The following is a 22,966-nucleotide window of genomic DNA, read 5'->3' as shown; positions in this document are numbered from 1 at the left end:
CAAACCCTTGGACATACATTGACGTGACTCTGACATAAAGTTGACATATACGTACCCTCAAAGGGACATAAGTTTTGTCTCTCAGATTCCTTCAGATCGGGAGATATTTACCTTTTCAAAAATTGACTTTCTATAATCTCGAAAAATTAAAATTTGTTTATCCTCCAAACCCTTGGACATACATTGACGTGACTCTGACATGAAGTTGACATTTACGATCCCTCAAAGTGACATAAGTTTTGTCTCTCAGATTCCTACAGATCGGGAGATATTTGCATTTTCAGAAAATGACTTTCGAATAATCTCGAAAAATTAAAATATCTCTATCCTCCAAACCCTTGGACATACATTGACGTGCCTCTGACATGAAGTTGACATATACGTTCCCTCAAAGTGACAAAAGTTTTGTCTCACAGATTCCTACAGATCGGGATATATTTGCCTTTTGAAAAATTGACTTTCGAATAATTTCGAAAAATTAAAATGTCTCTATCCTCCAAACCCTTGGACATACATTGACGTGACTCTGACATAAAGTTGACATATACGTTACCTCAAAGTGACATAAGATTTGTCTCTCAGATTCCTACAGATCGGGAGATATTTGCCTTTTCAAAAATTGACTTTCGAATAATCTCGAAAAATTTAAATGTCTCTATACTCCAAACCCTTGGACATACAATGACGTGACTCTGACATGAAGTTGACATATACGTTCCCTCAAAGTGACATAAGGTTTGTCTCTCAGATTCCTACAGATCGGGAGGTATTTGCCTTTTCAGAAATTGACTTTCGAATAATCTCGAAAAATTTAAATGTCTCTATCCTCCAAACCCTTGGACATACAATGACGTGACTCTGACATGAAGTTGACATATACGTTCCCTCAAAGTGACATAAGGTTTGTCTCTCAGATTCCTACAGATCGGGAGGTATTTGCCTTTTCAGAAATTGACTTTCGAATAATCTCGAAAAATTTAAATGTCTCTATCCTCCAAACCCTTGGTCATACATTAACGTGAATCTGACATGAAGTTGACATATACGTTCCCTCAAAGTGACATAAGTCTTGTCTCTCAGATTCCTACAGATCGGGAGATATTTGCCTTTTCAAAAATTGATTTTTGAATAATCTCGAAAAATTAAAATTTCTCTATCCTCCAAACCCTTGGACATACATTGACGTGACTCTGACATAAAGTTGACATTTACGATCCCTCAAAGTGACATAAGTTTTGTCTCTCAGATTCCTACAGATCGGGAGATATTTGCCTTTTCAGAAAATGACTTTCGAATATTCTCGAAAAATTTAAATATCTCTATCCTCCAAACCCTTGGACATATATTGACGTGCCTCTGACATGAAGTTGACATATACGTTACCTCAAAGTGACATAAGTTTTGTCTCTCAGATTCAAACAGATCGGGAGATGTTTGCCTTTTCAAAAATTAACTTTCGAATAATCTCGAAAAATTAAGATGTGTTTATCCTCTAAATCGTTGGACATACATTGACATATACGTTCCCTCAAAGTGACATAAGATTTGTCGTTGAGATACTAACAGATCGGGAGATATTTGCCTTTTCAGAAATTGACTTTCGAATAATCTCGAAAAATTAAAATTTCTCTATCCTCCAAACCCTTGGACATACATTGACGTGACTCTGACATGAAGTTGACATATACGTTCCCTCAAAGGGACATAAGATTTGTCTCTCAGATTCCTACAGATCGGGAGATATTTGACTTTTCAGAAATTGACTTTCGAATAATCTCGAAAAATTAAAATGCCTCTATCCTCCAAACCCTTGGACATACTTTGACGTGAATCTGACATGAAGTTGACATATACGTTCCCTCAAAGTGACATAAGTTTCGTCTCTCAGGTTCCTACAGATCGGGAGATATTTGCCTTTTCATAAATTGACTTTCAAATAATCAAGAATAATTAAAATGTCTTTATCCTCCAAACCCTTGGACATACATTGACGTGACTCTGACATGAAGTTGACATATACGTTCCCTCATAGGGACATAAGTGGTGTCTCTCAGATTCTTACAGATCGGGAGATATTTGCCTTTTCATAAATTGACTTTCGAATAATCTCGAAAAATTAAAATGCCTCTGTCCTTCAAACCCTTGGACATACATTGACAAGACTCTGACATGAAGTTGACATATACGTTCCCTTAGAGTGACATAAGTTTTGTCTCTCAGATTCCTACAGATCGGGAGATATTTGCTTTTTGAAAAATTGACTTTCGAATAATCTCGAAAAATTAAAATGTCTCTATCCTCCAAACCCTTGGACATACATTGACGTGACTCCGACATGAAGTTGACATATACGTTCCCTCAAAGTGACATAAGTTTTGTCTCTCAGATTTATACAGATCGGGAGATATTTGCCTTTTGAAAAATTGACTTTCGAATAATCTCGAAAAATTTAAATGTCTCTATCCTCCAAACTCTTTAACATACGTTGACGTGACTCTGACATGATGTTGACATATACGTTCCCTCAAAGTGACATACGTTTTGTCTCTCAGTTTCCTACAGATCGGGAGATATTTGCCTTTTCAAAAATTGACTTTCTTTAATCTCGAAAAATTAAAATGTGTTTATCCTCCAAACCCTTGGACATACATTGACGTGACTCTGACATGAAGTTGACATATACGTTCCCTCAAAGTAACATAAGTTTTGTCTCTCAGATTCCTACAGATCGGGAGATATTTGCCTTTCCAAAAATTGACTTTCGAATAATCTCGAAAAATTAAAAAGTCTCTATACTCCAAACCCTTGGACATACATTAACGTGAATCTGACATGAAGTTGAGATATACGTTCCCTCAAAGTGACATAAGTTTTGTCTCTCAGATTCCTACAGATCGGGAGATATTTGCCTTTTAAAAAATTGACTTTGGAATAATATAGAAAAATTAAAATGTGTTTATCCTTTAAACCCTTGGACATACATTGACGTGACTCTGACATGAAGTTGACATATACTTTCCCTCAAAGTGACATAAGTTTTGTCTCTCAGATTCCTACAGATCGGGAGATATCTGCCTTTTCAGAAATTGACTTTCGAATAATCTCGAAAAATTAAAATATCTCTATCCTCCAAACCCTTGTACATACATTGACGTGACTCTGACATGAAGTTGACATTTACGTTCCCTCAAAGTGACATAAGTTTTGTCTCTCAGATTAATACAGATCGGGAGATATTTGCCTTTTCAGAAAATGACTTTCGAATAATCTCGAAAAATTAAAATATCTCTATCCTAAAAAACTCTTGGACATACATTGACGTGCCTCTGACATGAAGTTGACATATACGTTACCTCAAAGTGACATAAGTTTTGTCTCTCAGATTCAAACAGATCGGGAGATGTTTGCCTTTTCAAAAATTAACTTTCGAATAAACTCGAAAAATTAAAATGTGCTTATCCTCTAAATCCTTGGACATACATTGACGTGACTCTGACATGAAGTTGACATATACGTTCCCTCAAAGTGACATAAGTTTTGTCTCTCAGATTCCTACAGATCGGGAGATATTTGACTTTTCAGAAATTGACTTTCGAATTATCTCGAAAAATTAAAATGCCTCTATCCTCCAAACCCTTGGACATACTTTGACGTGAATCTGACATGAAGTTGACATATACGTTCCCTCAGAGTGACATAAGTTTTGTATCTCAGATACCAACAGATCGGGAGATATTTGCCTTTTCAAAAATTGACTTTCGAATAATCTCGAAAAATTAAAATATCTCTATCCACCAAACCCATGGACATACATTGACGTGACTCTGACATGAAGTTGACATAAACGTTCCCTCAAAGTGACATAAGATTTGTCTCTCAGATTCATACAGATCGGGAGATATTTGACTTTTCAGAAATTGACTTTCGAATAATCTCGAAAAATTAAAATGCCTCTATCCTCCAAACCCTTGGACATACTTTGACGTGAATCTGACATGAAGTTGACATATACGTTCCCTCAAAGTGACATAAGTTTCGTCTCTCAGGTTCCTACAGATCGGGAGATATTTGCCTTTTCAAAAATTGACTTTCGAATAATCATGAATAATTAAAATGTCTTTATCCTCCAAACCCTTGGACATACATTGACGTGACTCTGACATGAAGTTGACATATACGTTCCCTCAAAGTGACATAAGTTTTGTCTCTCAGATTCCTACAGTTCGGGAGATATTTGCCTTTTGAATAATTGACTTTCGAATAATCTCGAAAAATTAAAATGTCTCTATCCTCCAAACCCTTGGACATACATTGACTTGACTCTGACATGAAGTTGACATATACGTTCCCTCAAAGTGACATAAGTTTTGTTTCTCAGATTCCTACAGATCGGGAGATATTTTCCTTTTCAAAAATTGACTTTCGAATAATCTCTAAAAATTAAAATATCTCTATCCTCCAAACCCTTGGACATACATTGACGTGACTCTGACATGAAGTTGACATACACGTTCCCTCAAAGTGACATAAGTGTTGTCTCTCAGATTCCTACAGATCGGGATATATTTACCTTTTCACAAATTGACTTTGGAATAATATCGAAAAATTAAAATGTGTTTATCCTCTAAACCCTTGGACGTACATTGACGTGACTCTGACATGAAGTTTACATATACGTTCCCTCAAAGTGACATAAGTTTTGTCTCTCAGATTCCTACAGATCGAGAGATATTTGCCTTTTCAAAAATTGACTTTCGAATAATCTCGAAACATTTAAATGCCTTTATCCTCCAAAACCTTGGACATACTTTGACGTGAATCTGACATGAAGTTGACATATACGTTCCCTGAAAGTGACATAAGTTTTGTCTCTCAGATTCCTACAGATCGGGAGATATTTGCCTTTTCAGAAATTGACTTTCGAATAATCTTGAAAAATTAAAATGTCTCTATACTCCAAACCCTTATACATACATTGACGTGCCTCTGACTTGAAGATGACATATACGTTACCTCAAAGTGACATAAGTTTTGTCTCTCAGATTCCAACAGATCGGGAGATATTTGCCTTTCCAAAAATTGACTTTCGAATAATCTCGAAAAATTAAAATGTCTCTATCCTCCAAACTCTTGGACATACATTGACGTGACTCTGACATGAAGTTGACATATACGTTCCCTCAAAGTGACATAAGTTTTGCCTCTCAAATTCCTACAGATCGGGAGATATTTGCCTTTTACAAAAATTGACTTTCGAATAATCTCGAAAAATTTAAATGTCTCTATCCTCCAAACCCTTGGACATACATTGACGTGACTCTGACATGAAGTTGACATATACGTTCCCTCAAAGTGACATAATTGTTGCCTCTCACATTCCTACAGATCGGGAGATATTTGCCTTTTCAAAAATTGACTTTCGAATAATCTAGAAGAAATTAAATGTCTCTATCCTCCAAACCCTTGGACATACATTGACGAGACTCTTGACATGAAGTTGACATATACGTTCCCTCAAAGTGACATAAGTGTTGTCTCTCAGATTCCTACAGATCGGGAGATATTTGCCTTTTCAAAAATTGACTTTCGAATAATCTCGCAAAATTAAAATATCTCTATCCTCCAACCCCTTGGACATACATTGACGTGACTGTGACATGAAGTTGACATATACGTTCCCTCAAAGTGACATAAGATTTGTCTCTCAGATTCCTACAGATCGGGAGATATTTGACTTTTCAGAAATTGACTTTCGAATAATCTCGAAAAATTAAAATGCCTCTATCCTCCAAACCCTTCGACATACTTTGACGTGAATCTGACATGAAGTTGACATATACGTTCCCTCAAAGTGACATAAGTTTTGGCTCTCAGATTATAACAGATCGCTAGATATTTGCCTTTTAAAAAATTGACTTTCGAATTATCTCGAAAAATTAAAATGTCTCACTCCTCCAAACCCTTGGACATACATTGACGTGACTCTGACATGAAGTTGACATATACGTTCCCTCAAAGTGACATAAGTTTTGTCTCTCAGATTCAAACAGATCGGGAGATGTTTGCCTTTTCAAAAATTAACTTTCGAATAATCTCGAAAAATTAAAATGTGTTTATCCTCTAAATCCTTGGACATACGTTGACGTGACTCTGACATGAAGTTGACATATACGTTCCCTCAAAGTGACATAAGTTTTGTCTCTCAGATTCCTACAGATCGGGAGATATTTGACTTTTCAGAAATTGACTTTCGAATTATCTCGAAAAATTAAAATGCCTCTATCCTCCAAACCCTTGGACATACTTTGACGTGAATCTGACATGAAGTTGACATATACGTTCCCTCAAAGTGACATAAGTTTTGTATCTCAGATACCAACAGATCGGGAGATATTTGCCTTTTCAAAAATTGACTTTCGAATAATCTCGAAAAATTAAAATATCTCTATCCTCCAAACCCTTGGACATACATTGACGTGACTCTGACATGAAGTTGACATATACGTTCCCCAAATTGACATAAGATTTGTCTCTCAGATTCCTACAGATCGGGAGATATTTGACTTTTCAGAAATTGACTTTCGAATAATCTCGAAAAATTAAAATGCCTCTATCCTCCAAACCCTTGGACATACTTTGACGTGAATCCGACATGAAGTGGACATATACGTTCCCTCAAAGTGACATAAGTTTCGTCTCTCAGGTTCCTACAGATCGGGAGATATTTGCCTTTTCAAAAATTGACTTTCGAATAATCTCGAATAATTAAAATGTCTTTATCCTCCAAACTCTTGGACATACATTGACGTGACTCTGACATGAAGTTGACATATATGTTCCCTCAAAGTGACATAAGTGGTGTCTCTCAGATTCTTACAGATCGGGAGATATTTGCCTTTTCAAAAATTGACTTTTGAATAATCTCGAAAAATTAAAATGCCTCTGTCCTTCAAACCCTTGGACATACATTGACGTGACTCTGACATGAAGTTGACATATACGTTCCCTTAGGGTGACATAAGTTTTGTCTCTCAGATTCCTACAGATCGGGAGATATTTGCCTTTTCAAAAATTGACTTTCGAATAATCTCGAAAAATTAAAATGTCTCTATCCTCCAAACCCTTGGACATACATTGACGAGACTCTGACGTGAAGTTGACATATACGTTCCCTCAAAGTGACATAAGTTTTGTCTCTCAGATTCCTACAGATCGGGAGATATTTTCCTTTTCAAAAATTGACTTTCGAATAATCTCAAAAAATTTAAATGTCTCTATCCTCCAAAGTCTTTTACATACATTGACGTGACTCTGACATGAAGTTGACATATACGTTCCCTCAAAGTGACATAAGTTTTGTCTCTCAGTTTCCTACAGATCGGGAGATATTTGCCTTTTCAAAAATTGACTTTCTTTAATCTCGAAAAATTAAAATGTGTTTATCCTCCAAACCCTTGGACATACATTGACGTGACTCTGACATGAAGTTGACATATACGTTCCCTCAAAGTGACATAAGTTTTGTCTCTCAGATTCCTACAGATCGGGAGATATTTGCCTTTTCAGAAATTGACTTTCGAATAATCTCGAAAAATTAAAATATCTCTATCCTCCAAAACCTTGGACATACATTGACGTGCCTCTGACATGAAGTTGACATATACGTTACCTCAAAGTGACATAAGTTTTGTCTCTCAGATTCTAACAGATCGGGAGATATTTGTCTTTTCAAAAATTGACTTTCGAATAATCTCGAAAAATTAAAATGTCTCTATCCTCCAAACTCTTGGACATACATTGACGTGACTCTGACATGAAGTTGACATATACGTTCCCTCATAGTGACATAAGTGTTGTCACTCAGATTCCTACAGATCGGGATATATTTGCCTTTTCAAAAATTGACTTTGGAATAATCTCGAAAAATTAAAATGTGTTTATCCTCTAAACCCTTCGACATACATTGACGTGATTCAGACATGAAGTTGACATAACGTTCCCTCAAAGTGACATAAGTTTTGTCTCTCAGATTCCTACAGATCGGGAGATATTTGCCTTTTCAGAAATTGACTTTCAAATAATCTCGAAAAATTATAATGCCTCTATCCTCCAAACCCTTGGGCATACCTTGACGTGAATCTGACATGAAGTTGACATATACGTTTCCTCATAGTGACATAAGTTTTGTCTCTCAGATACCTACAGATCGGGAGATATTTGAATTTTCAAAAATTGACTTTCGAATAATCTCGAAAAATTTAAATATCTCTATCCTCCAAACCCTTGGACATACATTGACGTGACTCTGACATGAAGTTGACATATACGTTCCCTCAAAGTGACATAAGTTTTCGCTCTCAGATTCCAACAGATCGCTAGATATTTGCCTTTTCAAAAATTGACTTTCGAATAATCTCGAAAAATTAAAATGCCTCTATCCTCCAAACCCTTGGACATACTTTGACGTGAATCTGACATGAAGTTGACATATACGTTTCCTCAAAGTGACTTAAGTTTTGTCTCTCAGATACCTACAGATCGGAAGATATTTGAATTTTCAAAAATTGACTTTCGAATAATCTCGAAAAATTTAAATATCTCTATCCTCCAAACCCTTGGACATACATTGACGTGACTCTGACATGAAGTTGACATATACGTTCCCTCAAAGTGACATAAGTGTTGTCTCTCAGATTCCTACAGATCGGGAGATATTTGCCTTTTCAAAAAATTGACTTTCGAATAATCTCGCAAAATTAAAATATCTCTATCCTGCAACCACTTGGACATACATTGACGTGACTCTGACATAAAGTTGACATATACGTTCCCTCAAAGTGACATACGTTTTGTCTGTCAGATTCCTACAGATCGGGAGATATTTGCCTTTTAATAAATTGACTTTCGAATAATCTTTATAAATATAAATATCTCTATCCTCCAAACCCTTGGACATACTTTGACGTGAATCTGACATGAAGTTGACATATACGTTTCCTCAAAGTGACATAAGTTTTGTCTCTCAGATACCTACAGATCGGGAGATATTTGCCTTTTCAAAAATTGACTTTCGAATAATCTCGAAAAATTAAAATATCTCTATCCTCCAAACCCTTGGACATACATTGACGTGACTCTGACATGAAGTTGACATATACGTTCCCTCAAAGTGACATAAGTTTTGGCTCTCAGATTCCAACAGATCGCTAGATATTTGCCTTTTCAAAAATTGACTTTCGAATAATCTCGAGAAATTAAAATGTCTCACTCCTCCAAACCCTTGGACATACATTGACGTGACTCTGACATGAAGTTGACATATACGTTCCCTCAAACTGACATAAGTTTTGTCTCTCAGATTCCTACAGATCGGGAATATTTGCCATTTCATAAATTGACTTTGGAATAATATCGAAAAATTAAAATGTGTTTATCCGCTAAACCCTTGGACATACATTGACGTGACTCTGACATGAAGTTGACATATACGTTCCCTCAAAGTGACATAAGTTTTGTCTCTCAGATTCCTACAGATCGGGAGATATTTGCCTTTTCATAAATTGACTTTCGAATAATCTCGAAAAATTAAAATGTCTCTATCCTCCAAACCCTTGGACATAAATTGACGTGACACTGACATGAAGTTGACATATACGTTCCCTCAAAGTGACATAAGTGTTGTCTCTCAGATTCCTACAGATCGGGAGATATTTGCCTTTTCAAAAATTGACTTTCGAATAATATCGAAAAATTAAAATATCTCTATCCTCCAACCCCTAGGACATACATTGACGTGACTCTGACATGAAGTTGACATATACGTTCCCTCAAAGTGACATAAGTTTTGTCTCTCACGTTCCAACAGATCGGGAGATATTTGCCTTTTGAAAAATTGACTTTCGAATAATCTCGAAAAATTAAAATGCCTCTATCCTCCAAACCCTTGGACATACATTGACGTGACTCTGACATGAAGTTGACATATACGTTCCCTCAAAGTGGCATAAGATTTGCTCTCAGATTCCTACAGATCGGGAGATATTTGACTTTTCAGAAATTGACTTTCGAATAATCTCGAAAAATTAAAATGCCTCTATCCTCCAAACCCTTGGACATACTTTGACGTGAATCTGACATGACTTTGACATATACGTTCCCTCAAAGTGACATAAGTTTCGTCTCTCAGGTTCCTACAGATCGGGAGATATTTGCCTTTTCAAAAATTGACTTTCGAATAATCTCAAATAATTTAAATGTCTTTATCCTCCAAACCCTTGGACATACATTGACGTGCCATTGACATGAAGTTGAAATATACGTTACCTCAAAGTGACATAAGTTTTGTCTCTCAGATTCAAACAGATCGGGAGATGTTTGCCTTTTCAAAAATTAACTTTCGAATATTCTCGAAAAATTAAAATGTGTTTATCCTCTAAATCCTTGGACATACATTGACGTAACTCTGACATGAAGTTAACATATACGTTCCCTCAAAGTGACATAAGTTTTGTCTCTTAGATTCCTACAGATCGAGAGATATTTGACTTTTCAAAAATTGACTTTCGAATTATCTCGAAAAATTAAAATGCCTCTATCCTCCAAACCCTTGGACATACTTTGACGTGAATCTGACATGAAGTTGACATATACGTTCCCTCAAAGTGACATAAGTTTTGTATCTCAGATACCAACAGATCGGGAGATATTTGCCTTTTCAAAAATTGACTTTCGAAAAATCTTCAAAAATTAAAATATCTCTATCCTCCAAACCGTTGGACATACATTGACGTGAATCTGACATGAAGTTGACATATACGTTACCTCAAAGTCTCATAAGTTTTGTCTCTCAGATTCTAACAGATCGGGAGATATTTGCCTTTTCAAAAATTGACTTTCGAATAATCTCGAAAAATTAAAATGTCTCTATCCTCCAAACTCTTGGAAATACATTGACGTGCCTCTGACGTGAAGTTGACATATACGTTCCCTCAAAGTGACACAAGTTTTGTCTCTCAGATTCCTACAGATCGGGAGATATTTGCCTTTTAGAAAATTGACTTAGGAATATTCTCGAAAAATTAAAATATCTCTATCCTCCAAACCCTTGGACATACATTGACATGACTCTGACATGAAGTTGACATATACGTTCCCTCAAAGTGACATAAGTGTTGTCACTCAGATTCCTACAGATCGGGATATATTTGCCTTTTCAAAAATTGACTTTGGAATAATATCGAAAAATTAAAATGTGTTTATCCTCTAAACCCTTGGACATACATTGACGTGACTCTGACATGAAGTTGACATATACGTTTCCTCAAAGTGACATTAGTTTTGTCTCACAGATACCTACAGATCGGGAGATATTTGCCTTTTAAAAATTGACTTAGGAATAATCTCGAAAAATTAAAATATCTCTATCCTCCAAACCCTTGGACATACATTGACATGACTCTGACATGAAGTTGACATATACGTTCCCTCAAAGTGACATAAGTTTTGTCTCTCAGATTCCTACAGATCGGGAGATATTTGCCTTTTCAGAAATTGACTTTCGAATAATCTCGAAAAATTGAAATGCCTCTATCCTCCAAACGTTTGGACATGCTTTGACGTGAATCTGACATGAAGTTGACATATACGTTTCCTCAAAGTGACATAAGTTTTGTCTCTCAGATACCTACAGATCGGGAGATATTTGCCTTTTCAAAAATTGACTTTCGAATAATCTCGAAAAATTAAAATATATCTATCCTCCAAACCCTTGGACATACATTGACGAGACTCTCACATGAAGTTGACATATACGTTCCCTCAAAGTGACATAAGTTTTGTCTCTCAGTTTGCTACAGATCGGGAGATATTTGCCTTTTCAAAAATTGACTTTCGAATAATCTCGAAAAATTCAAATATCTCTATCCTCCAAACCCTTGGACATACATTTACGTGACTCTGACATGACTATGACAAGTACGTTCCCTTAAAGTGACATAAGTTTTGTCTCTCAGATTCTACAGATCGGGAGATATTTGCCTTTTCAAAAATTGACTTTCGAATAATCTCGAAAAATTAAAATGTCTCTATCCTCCAAACCCTTGTACATACATTGACGTGACTCTGACATGAAGTTGACATAAACGTTTCCTCAAAGTGACATAAGTTTTGGCTCTCAGATTCCAACAGATCGCTAGATATTTGCCTTTTCAAAAATTGACTTTCGAATTATCTCGAAAAATTAAAATGTCTCACTCCTCCAAACCCTTGGACATACATTGACGTGACTCTGACATGAAGTTGACATATACGTTCCCTCAAAGTGACATAAGTGTTGTCTCTCAGATTCCTACAGATCGGGAGATATTTGCCTTTTCAAAAATTGACTTTCGAATAATCTCGCAAAATTAAAATATCTCTATCCTCCAACCCCTTGGACATACATTGACGTGACTCTGACATGAAGTTGACATATACGTTCCCTCAAAGTGACATAAGATTTGTCCCTCAGATTCCTACAGATCGGGAGATATTTGACTTTTCAGAAATTGACTTTCGAATAATCTCGAAAAATTAAAATGCCTCTATCCTCCAAACCCTTGGACATACTTTGACGTGAATCTGACATGAAGTTCACATATACGTTCCCTCAAAGTGACATAAGTTTTGTCTCTCAGATTCAAACAGATCGGGAGATGTTTGCCTTTTCAAAAATTAACTTTCGAATAATCTCGAAAAATTTAAATGTGTTTATCCTCTAAATCCTTGGACATACATTGACGTGACTCTGACATGAAGTTGACATATACGTTCCCTCAAAGTGACATAAGTTTTGTCTCTCAGATTCCTACAGATCGGGAGATATTTGACTTTTCAGAAATTGACTTTCGAATTATCTCGAAAAATTTAAATGCCTCTCTCCTCCAAACCCTTGGACATACTTTGACGTGAATCTGACATGAAGTTGACATATACATTCCCTCAAAGTGACATAAGTTTTGTATCTCAGATACTAACAGATCGGGAGATATTTGCCTTTTCAAAAATTGACTTTCGAATAATCTCGAAAAATTAAAATATCTCTATCCTCCAAACCCTTGGACATACATTGACGTGACTCCGACATGAAGTTGACATATACGTTCCCTCAAAGTGACATAAGATATGTCTCTCAGATTCCTACAGATCGGGAGATATTTGACTTTTCAGAAATTGACTTTCGAATAATCTCGAAAAATTAAAATGCCTCTATCCTCCAAACCCTTGGACATACTTTGACGTGAATCTGACATGAAGTGGACATATACGTAAACTCAAAGTGACATAAGTTTCGTCTCTCAGGTTCCTACAGATCGGGAGATATTTGCCTTTTCAAAAATTGACTTTCGAATAATCTCGAATAATTAAAATGTCTTTATCCTCCAAACTCTTCGACATACATTGACGTGACTCTGACATGAAGTTGACATATACGTTCCCTCAATGTGACATAAGTGGTGTCTCTCAGATTCTTACAGATCGGGAGATATTTGCCTTTTCAAAAATTGACTTTCGAATAATCTCGAAAAATTAAAATGCCTCTGTCCTTCACACCCTTGGACATACATTGACGTGACTCTGACATGAAGTTGACATATACGTTCCCTTAGAGTGACATAAGTTTTGTCTCTCAGATTCCTACAGATTGGGAGATATTTGCCTTTTGAAAAATTGACTTTCGAATAATCTCGAAAAATTAAAATGTCTCTATCCTCCAAACCCTTGGACATACATTGACGAGACTCTGACATGAAGTTGACATATACGTTCCCTCAAAGTGACATAAGTTTTGTCTCTCAGATTCCTACAGATCGGGAGATATTTGCCTTTTCAGAAATTGACTTTCGAATAATCTCGAAAAATTAAAATGCCTCTATCCTCCAAACCTTTGGACATACTTTGACGTGAATCTGACATGAAGTTGACATATACGTTTCCTCAAAGTGACATAAGTTTTGTCTCTCAGATACCTACAGATCGGGAGATATTTGCCTTTTCAAAAATTGACTTTCGAATAATCTCGAAAAATTGAAATATATCTATCCTCCAAACCCTTGGACATACATTGACGTGACTCTGTCATGAAGTTGACATATACGTTCCCTCAAAGTGACATAAGGTTTCGCTCTCAGATTCCAACAGATCGCTAGATATTTGCCTTTTCAAAAATTGACTTTCGAATAATCTCGAAAAATTAAAATGTCTCACTCCTCCAAACCCTTCGACATACATTGACGTGACTCTGACATGAAGTTGACATATACGTTCCCTCAAAGTGACATAAGGTTTGTCTCTCAGATTCCTACAGATCGGGAGATATTTGCCTTTTCATAAATTGACTTTCGAATAATCTCGAAAAATTAAAATGTCTCTATCCTCCAAACCCTTGTACATACATTGACGTGACTCTGACATGAAGTTGACATATACGTTCCCTCAAAGTGACATAAGTTTTGGCTCTCAGATTCCTACAGATCGGGAGATATTTGACTTTTCAGAAATTGACTTTCGAATAATCTCGAAAAATTAAAATGCCTCTATCCTCCAAACCCTTGGACATACTTTGACGTGAATCTGACATGACTTTGACATATACGTTCCCTCAAAGTGACATAAGTTTCGTCTCTCAGATTCTTACAGATCGGGAGATATTTGCCTTTTCAAAAATTGACTTTCGAATAATCTCGAAAAATTAAAATGCCTCTGTCCTTCACACCCTTCTACATACATTGACGTGACTCTGACATGAAGTTGACATATACGTTCCCTTAGAGTGACATAAGTTTTGTCTCTCAGATTCCTACAGATTGGGAGATATTTGCCTTTTGAAAAATTGACTTTCGAATAATCTCGAAAAATTAAAATGTCTCTATCCTCCAAACCCTTGGACATACATTGACGAGACTCTGACATGAAGTTGACATATACGTTCCCTTAGAGTGACATAAGTTTTGTCTCTCAGATTCCTACAGATCGGGAGATATTTGCCTTTTGAAAAATTGACTTTCGAATAATCTCGAAAAATTAAAATGTCTCTATCCTCCAAACCCTTGGACATACATTGACGAGACTCTGACATGAAGTTGACATATACGTTCCCTCAAAGTGACATAAGTTTTGTCTCTCAGATTCCTACAGATCGGGAGATATTTGCCTTTTCAGAAATTGACTTTCGAATAATCTCGAAAAATTAAAATGCCTCTATCCTCCAAACCTTTGGACATACTTTGACGTGAATCTGACATGAAGTTGACATATACGTTTCCTCAAAGTGACATAAGTTTTGTCTCTCAGATACCTACAGATCGGGAGATATTTGCCTTTTCAAAAATTGACTTTCGAATAATCTCGAAAAATTGAAATATATCTATCCTCCAAACCCTTGGACATACATTGACGTGACTCTGTCATGAAGTTGACATATACGTTCCCTCAAAGCGACATAAGGTTTCGCTCTCAGATTCCAACAGATCGCTAGATATTTGCCTTTTCAAAAATTGACTTTCGAATAATCTCGAAAAATTAAAATGTCTCACTCCTCCAAACCCTTCGACATACATTGACGTGACTCTGACATGAAGTTGACATATACGTTCCCTCAAAGTGACATAAGGTTTGTCTCTCAGATTCCTACAGATCGGGAGATATTTGACTTTTCAGAAATTGACTTTCGAATAATCTCGAAAAATTAAAATGCCTCTATCCTCCAAACCCTTGGACATACTTTGACGTGAATCTGACATGAATTTCACATATACGTTCCCTCAAAGTGACATAAGTTTTGTCTCTCAGATTCAAACAGATCGGGAGATGTTTGCCTTTTCAAAAATTAACTTTCGAATAATCTCGAAAAATTTAAATGTGTTTATCCTCTAAATCCTTGGACATACATTGACGTGACTCTGACATGAAGTTGACATATACGTTCCCTCAAAGTGACATAAGTTTTGTCTCTCAGATTCCTACAGATCGGGAGATATTTGACTTTTCAGAAATTGACTTTCGAATTATCTCGAAAAATTTAAATGCCTCTCTCCTCCAAACCCTTGGACATACTTTGACGTGAATCTGACATGAAGTTGACATATACATTCCCTCAAAGTGACATAAGTTTTGTATCTCAGATACTAACAGATCGGGAGATATTTGCCTTTTCAAAAATTGACTTTCGAATAATCTCGAAAAATTAAAATATCTCTATCCTCCAAACCCTTGGACATACATTGACGTGACTCCGACATGAAGTTGACATATACGTTCCCTCAAAGTGACATAAGATATGTCTCTCAGATTCCTACAGATCGGGAGATATTTGACTTTTCAGAAATTGACTTTCGAATAATCTCGAAAAATTAAAATGCCTCTATCCTCCAAACCCTTGGACATACTTTGACGTGAATCTGACATGAAGTGGACATATACGTAAACTCAAAGTGACATAAGTTTCGTCTCTCAGGTTCCTACAGATCGGGAGATATTTGCCTTTTCAAAAATTGACTTTCGAATAATCTCGAATAATTAAAATGTCTTTATCCTCCAAACTCTTCGACATACATTGACGTGACTCTGACATGAAGTTGACATATACGTTCCCTCAATGTGACATAAGTGGTGTCTCTCAGATTCTTACAGATCGGGAGATATTTGCCTTTTCAAAAATTGACTTTCGAATAATCTCGAAAAATTAAAATGCCTCTGTCCTTCACACCCTTGGACATACATTGACGTGACTCTGACATGAAGTTGACATATACGTTCCCTTAGAGTGACATAAGTTTTGTCTCTCACGTTCCTACAGATCGGGAGATATTTGCCTTTTGAAAAATTGGCTTTCGTATAATCTCGATAAATTAAAAAGCCTCTATCCTCCAAACCCTTCGACATACATTGACGTGACTCTGACATGAAGTTGACATATACGTTCCCTCAAAGTGACATAAGATTTGTCTCTCAGATTCCTACAGATCGGGAGATATTTGACTTTTCAGAAATTGACTTTCGAATAATCTCGAAAAATTAAAATGCCTCTATCCTAAAAACCCTTGGACATACTTTGACGTGAATCTGACATGAAGTTGACATATACGTTCCCTTAAAGTGACATAAGTTTTGTCTCTCAGATTCAAACAGATCGGGAGATGTTTGCCTTTTCAAAAATTAACTTTCGAATAATCTCGAAAAATTTAAATGTGCTTATCCTCTAAATCCTTGGACATACATTGACGTGACTCTGACATGAAGTTGACATATACGTTCCCTCAAAGTGACAAAAGTTTTGTCTCTCAGATTCCTACAGATCGGGAGATATTTGACTTTTCAGAAATTGACTTTCGAATTATCTCGAAAAATTTAAATGCCTCTCTCCTCCAAACCCTTGGACATACTTTGACGTGAATCTGACATGAAGTTGACATATACATTCCCTCAAAGTGACATAAGTTTTGTATCTCAGATGCTAACAGATCGGGAGATATTTGCCTTTTCAAAAATTGACTTTCGAATAATCTCGAAAAATTAAAATATCTCTATCCTCCAAACCCTTGGACATACATTGACGTGACTCTGACATGAAGTTGACATATACGTTCCCTCAAAGTGACATAAGTTTTGGCTCTCAGATTCCAACAGATCGCTAGATATTTGCCTTTTCAAAAATTGACTTTCGAATAATCTCGAGAAATTAAAATGTCTCACTCCTCCAAACCCTTGGACATACATTGACGTGACTCTGACATGAAGTTGACATATACGTTCCCTCAAACTGACATAAGTTTTGTCTCTCAGATTCCTACAGATCGGGAGATATTTGCCATTTCATAAATTGACTTTGGAATAATATCGAAAAATTAAAATGTGTTTATCCTCTAAACCCTTGGACATACATTGACGTGACTCTGACATGAAGTTGACATATACGTTCCCTCAAAGTGACATAAGTTTTGTCTCTCAGATTCCTACAGATCGGGAGATATTTGCCTTTTCATAAATTGACTTTCGAATAATCTCGAAAAATTAAAATGTCTCTATCCTCCAAACCCTTGGACATACATTGACGTGACACTGACATGAAGTTGACATATACGTTCCCTCAAAGTGACATAAGTGTTGTCTCTCAGATTCCTACAGATCGGGAGATATTTGCCTTTTCAAAAATTGACTTTCGAATAATATCGAAAAATTAAAATATCTCTATCCTCCAACCCCTAGGACATACATTGACGTGACTCTGACATGAAGTTGACATATACGTTCCCTCAAAGTGACATAAGTTTTGTCTCTCACGTTCCAACAGATCGGGAGATATTTGCCTTTTGAAAAATTGACTTTCGAATAATCTCGAAAAATTAAAATGCCTCTATCCTCCAAACCCTTGGACATACATTGACGTGACTCTGACATGAAGTTGACATATACGTTCCCTCAAAGTGGCATAAGATTTGCTCTCAGATTCCTACAGATCGGGAGATATTTGACTTTTCAGAAATTGACTTTCGAATAATCTCGAAAAATTAAAATGCCTCTATCCTCCAAACCCTTGGACATACTTTGACGTGAATCTGACATGACTTTGACATATACGTTCCCTCAAAGTGACATAAGTTTCGTCTCTCAGGTTCCTACAGATCGGGAGATATTTGCCTTTTCAAAAATTGACTTTCGAATAATCTCGAATAATTAAAATGTCTTTATCCTCCAAACCCTTGGACATACATTGACGTGCCATTGACATGAAGTTGAAATATACGTTACCTCAAAGTGACATAAGTTTTGTCTCTCAGATTCAAACAGATCGGGAGATGTTTGCCTTTTCAAAAATTAACTTTCGAATATTCTCGAAAAATTAAAATGTGTTTATCCTCTAAATCCTTGGACATACATTGACGTAACTCTGACATGAAGTTAACATATACGTTCCCTCAAAGTGACATAAGTTTTGTCTCTTAGATTCCTACAGATCGAGAGATATTTGACTTTTCAAAAATTGACTTTCGAATTATCTCGAAAAATTAAAATGCCTCTATCCTCCAAACCCTTGGACATACTTTGACGTGAATCTGACATGAAGTTGACATATACGTTCCCTCAAAGTGACATAAGTTTTGTCTCTGAGATTCCTACAGATCGGGAGATATTTGCCTTTTCAAAAATTGACTTTCGAAAAATCTTCAAAAATTAAAATATCTCTATCCTCCAAACCGTTGGACATACATTGACGTGAATCTGACATGAAGTTGACATATACGTTACCTCAAAGTCTCATAAGTTTTGTCTCTCAGATTCTAACAGATCGGGAGATATTTGCCTTTTCAAAAATTGACTTTCGAATAATCTCGAAAAATTAAAATGTCTCTATCCTCCAAACTCTTGGAAATACATTGACGTGCCTCTGACGTGAAGTTGACATATACGTTCCCTCAAAGTGACACAAGTTTTGTCTCTCAGATACCTACAGATCGGGAGATATTTGCCTTTTAGAAAATTGACTTAGGAATAATCTCGAAAAATTAAAATATCTCTATCCTCCAAACCCTTGGACATACATTGACATGACTCTGACATGAAGTTGACATATACGTTCCCTCAAAGTGACATAAGTGTTGTCACTCAGATTCCTACAGATCGGGATATATTTGCCTTTTCAAAAATTGACTTTGGAATAATATCGAAAAATTAAAATGTGTTTATCCTCTAAACCCTTGGACATACATTGACGTGACTCTGACATGAAGTTGACATATACGTTTCCTCAAAGTGACATTAGTTTTGTCTCACAGATACCTACAGATCGGGAGATATTTGCCTTTTAAAAAATTGACTTAGGAATAATCTCGAAAAATTAAAATATCTCTATCCTCCAAACCCTTGGACATACATTGACATGACTCTGACATGAAGTTGACATATACGTTCCCTCAAAGTGACATAAGTTTTGTCTCTCAGATTCCTACAGATCGGGAGATATTTGCCTTTTCAGAAATTGACTTTCGAATAATCTCGAAAAATTGAAATGCCTCTATCCTCCAAACGTTTGGACATGCTTTGACGTGAATCTGACATGAAGTTGACATATACGTTTCCTCAAAGTGACATAAGTTTTGTCTCTCAGATACCTACAGATCGGGAGATATTTGCCTTTTTAAAAATTGACTTTCGAATAATCTCGAAAAATTAAAATATATCTATCCTCCAAACCCTTGGACATACATTGACGAGACTCTCACATGAAGTTGACATATACGTTCCCTCAAAGTGACATAAGTTTTGTCTCTCAGTTTGCTACAGATCGGGAGATATTTGCCTTTTCAAAAATTGACTTTCGAATAATCTCGAAAAATTCAAATATCTCTATCCTCCAAACCCTTGGACATACATTTACGTGACTCTGACATGACTATGACAAGTACGTTCCCTTAAAGTGACATAAGTTTTGTCTCTCAGATTCTACAGATCGGGAGATATTTGCCTTTTCAAAAATTGACTTTCGAATAATCTCGAAAAATTAAAATGTCTCTATCCTCCAAACCCTTGTACATACATTGACGTGACTCTGACATGAAGTTGACATATACGTTTCCTCAAAGTGACATAAGTTTTGGCTCTCAGATTCCAACAGATCGCTAGATATTTTCCTTTTCAAAAATTGACTTTCGAATTATCTCGAAAAATTAAAATGTCTCACTCCTCCAAACCCTTGGACATACATTGACGTGACTCTGACATGAAGTTGACATATACGTTCCCTCAAAGTGACATAAGTGTTGTCTCTCAGATTCCTACAGATCGGGAGATATTTGCCTTTTCAAAAATTGACTTTCGAATAATCTCGCAAAATTAAAATATCTCTATCCTCCAACCCCTTGGACATACATTGACGTGACTCTGACATGAAGTTGACATATACGTTCCCTCAAAGTGACATAAGATTTGTCCCTCAGATTCCTACAGATCGGGAGATATTTGACTTTTCAGAAATTGACTTTCGAATAATCTCGAAAAATTAAAATGCCTCTATCCTCCAAACCCTTGGACATACTTTGACGTGAATCTGACATGAAGTTCACATATACGTTCCCTCAAAGTGACATAAGTTTTGTCTCTCAGATTCAAACAGATCGGGAGATGTTTGCCTTTTCAAAAATTAACTTTCGAATAATCTCGAAAAATTTAAATGTGTTTATCCTCTAAATCCTTGGACATACATTGACGTGACTCTGACATGAAGTTGACATATACGTTCCCTCAAAGTGACATAAGTTTTGTCTCTCAGATTCCTACAGATCGGGAGATATTTGACTTTTCAGAAATTGACTTTCGAATTATCTCGAAAAATTTAAATGCCTCTCTCCTCCAAACCCTTGGACATACTTTGACGTGAATCTGACATGAAGTTGACATATACATTCCCTCAAAGTGACATAAGTTTTGTATCTCAGATACTAACAGATCGGGAGATATTTGCCTTTTCAAAAATTGACTTTCGAATAATCTCGAAAAATTAAAATATCTCTATCCTCCAAACCCTTGGACATACATTGACGTGACTCCGACATGAAGTTGACATATACGTTCCCTCAAAGTGACATAAGATATGTCTCTCAGATTCCTACAGATCGGGAGATATTTGACTTTTCAGAAATTGACTTTCGAATAATCTCGAAAAATTAAAATGCCTCTATCCTCCAAACCCTTGGACATACTTTGACGTGAATCTGACATGAAGTGGACATATACGTAAACTCAAAGTGACATAAGTTTCGTCTCTCAGGTTCCTACAGATCGGGAGATATTTGCCTTTTCAAAAATTGACTTTCGAATAATCTCGAATAATTAAAATGTCTTTATCCTCCAAACTCTTCGACATACATTGACGTGACTCTGACATGAAGTTGACATATACGTTCCCTCAATGTGACATAAGTGGTGTCTCTCAGATTCTTACAGATCGGGAGATATTTGCCTTTTCAAAAATTGACTTTCGAATAATCTCGAAAAATTAAAATGCCTCTGTCCTTCACACCCTTCTACATACATTGACGTGACTCTGACATGAAGTTGACATATACGTTCCCTTAGAGTGACATAAGTTTTGTCTCTCAGATTCCTACAGATTGGTAGATATTTGCCTTTTGAAAAATTGACTTTCGAATAATCTCGAAAAATTAAAATGTCTCTATCCTCCAAACCCTTGGACATACATTGACGAGACTCTGACATGAAGTTGACATATACGTTCCCTCAAAGTGACATAAGTTTTGTCTCTCAGATTCCTACAGATCGGGAGATATTTGCCTTTTCAAAAATTGACTTTCGAATAATCTCGAAAAATTAAAATGCCTCTATCCTCCAAACCTTTGGACATACTTTGACGTGAATCTGACATGAAGTTGACATATACGTTTCCTCAAAGTGACATAAGTTTTGTCTCTCAGATACCTACAGATCGGGAGATATTTGCCTTTTCAAAAATTGACTTTCGAATAATCTCGAAAAATTGAAATATATCTATCCTCCAAACCCTTGGACATACATTGACGTGACTCTGTCATGAAGTTGACATATACGTTCCCTCAAAGTGACATAAGGTTTGGCTCTCAGATTCCAACAGATCGCTAGATATTTGCCTTTTCAAAAATTGACTTTCGAATAATCTCGAAAAATTAAAATGTCTCACTCCTCCAAACCCTTCGACATACATTGACGTGACTCTGACATGAAGTTGACATATACGTTCCCTCAAAGTGACATAAGGTTTGTCTCTCAGATTCCTACAGATCGGGAGATATTTGCCTTTTCATAAATTGACTTTCGAATAATCTCGAAAAATTAAAATGTCTCTATCCTCCAAACCCTTGTACATACATTGACGTGACTCTGACATGAAGTTGACATATACGTTCCCTCAAAGTGACATAAGTTTTGGCTCTCAGAT

Source organism: Zootermopsis nevadensis, unplaced genomic scaffold (assembly GCF_977971745.1).
Source record: "Zootermopsis nevadensis isolate Lab colony 2312 unplaced genomic scaffold, Znev_1.0 Znev_ptg000068l, whole genome shotgun sequence".
NCBI lineage: Eukaryota > Metazoa > Arthropoda > Insecta > Blattodea > Termopsidae > Zootermopsis > Zootermopsis nevadensis.
The sequence above is the reverse complement of the archived record's forward strand: the minus strand, read 5'-3'. Positions refer to the sequence as shown.